Source organism: Camelus bactrianus, chromosome 15, assembly GCF_048773025.1.
Source record: "Camelus bactrianus isolate YW-2024 breed Bactrian camel chromosome 15, ASM4877302v1, whole genome shotgun sequence".
NCBI classification, from domain to species: Eukaryota; Metazoa; Chordata; class Mammalia; order Artiodactyla; family Camelidae; genus Camelus; species Camelus bactrianus.
Genome location: NC_133553.1, coordinates 18,367,609 through 18,369,380, shown reverse-complemented (window position 1 = coordinate 18,369,380; position 1,772 = coordinate 18,367,609).

The following is a 1,772-nucleotide window of genomic DNA, read 5'->3' as shown; positions in this document are numbered from 1 at the left end:
ATAGAGCTGTCAAGAGGGCATGAAATCAGTCTATTCTGTTTGTCTGGAATAATTAAAAACTGGCCAACTTGCCAAGAGAAGAGGAAAAAGCATAACTGCCTGGCCAAGTGATGTTCACCTTTCAATGTACCCGTGAGGCATATACAATGTACGCTCTTGCCCCCATTTTAGAGATGAGGACATGGGACATCTGGGCGGTTACATGACTCACCCGAGGACTTGTGGCTTCTCAGCTGACATTGCTGCTCTGGCTCCCGGGACTCGGGAAGGCTCTGATCGCTCCTGCCTGCTTTCCTCCCCAGATCAATGTTACCTCCCCATCCAGAGTTTTCGGGGAGCTGCATCCCCGGAAAGTGACATGTTTCATTGGGGTGCATGGTGGCCCTGATTCCCCACTATTTACCGATGTTTGTGAGGGACAGTGAAGGGGAGGAGGAGGGAGGGAGGGACCAAGAGCAGCTGAGCTGGGAGCTGTCTGAGGCCTGTGTGCACGACATCCAACACACAGTCCCTGGGCAGGTGCACACATCTGGCCTCAGCCTGGCAGACACTCAGAGTCGCAGCTTCATGTTGAGATGGAAGGCTTAGTCCCAGGCCAGTGTTCATTGGTTTCTCTGGGCTCCGATCCTGTTGGTCCTACACAAGGGGCTGCTGACTGTGTTCTCAAAGGATGATTGAGTGCAGGGCAGCCTGCTGAACACAGGTCCCTGCTGGAGCAGCTCTCTGTGACCAGCCCTGATCGGCAGGTCACACCTGGCTCTTCACAGGCAGTCTGTCTGTGGCATCGCGCATGTGGCTGCGGATTCGAGGCCCCGGTGCGGTTCTGGTGCCAGGGTGGGCTGGGTGATCTAAGGTTCAGTCATGTGAAAGGTCGGGCCCCTACTCCTCGGGTCCCGGAAGGCTGGGGGCACTCCCCAGTGACCTGGAGCAGACAGCACAGAGAGGTCTGGTGGCGGGCGCACATCCTTACCATGTCATTTGGAGGACCGTGGCAGCCAGGATGCCAGGCTCCTGCTCAGTGGAACTGAGGTGACCAGTTTGAGCTCATCTCCCTCGGGCTTGGGGACTCATGTGAACTGACCGACCTGAACCTGGTCACCTGGACCAGCTGCTCCTCTTTCCCCGATCCCATGAAGGTCAGTGTGGGGAGGTGAGGGCACAGGGGACCACATTCACAGGGGGCCACCCAAGGCAGAGAGCCCCAGAGCAGGGCGCCCGTGTGCTGTTCTCTGAGAGGGAGACACCAGCGTTGAAAGTCAATTTCAAGAAGCTGGTAGAGAAAGAGAAAGAGAGGGACAGCTCGTCCATGTGACAGGAGCCACGAGAAGCAGGAAGGGGGCGGTCAAAAGCCCAGACAGAGATGGCCTTCCGGGGATGGAGGGACAAGACAGGTTGGAGGCAGGCCTGGTTATCTCTGCTGGTGGCCTCTGTCCTCTGGAGGAGAAGGGACGTGCTGACAGGGAGGGAGGAGGCAGCTCTGAGCTTCGAGGAGGGGAGAAGTTTCGGGCTGGCATGAGGGCTGGGGGTCAGAGTGCAGGGTCTCCAGGCTGTGGCAGGGCATGGGCCACTTTGGGACTGGGGTTTCCCTTCCCAGGGTGGGGACACGCAGGTAAAGGTGAGGGCAGGGTTGAGTTCTGTTTCCAGCAGCGCCTCTGACCTTGTGTGACCTTGGGCAGAATGCTGTCTCCCTGGGCCTGGGTTTTCTTATCTGTGTAATGAGGAGGCCAGACTAGAAAAGCAATAAGGCCCCCTTGGGACCTGGGATTAAATTT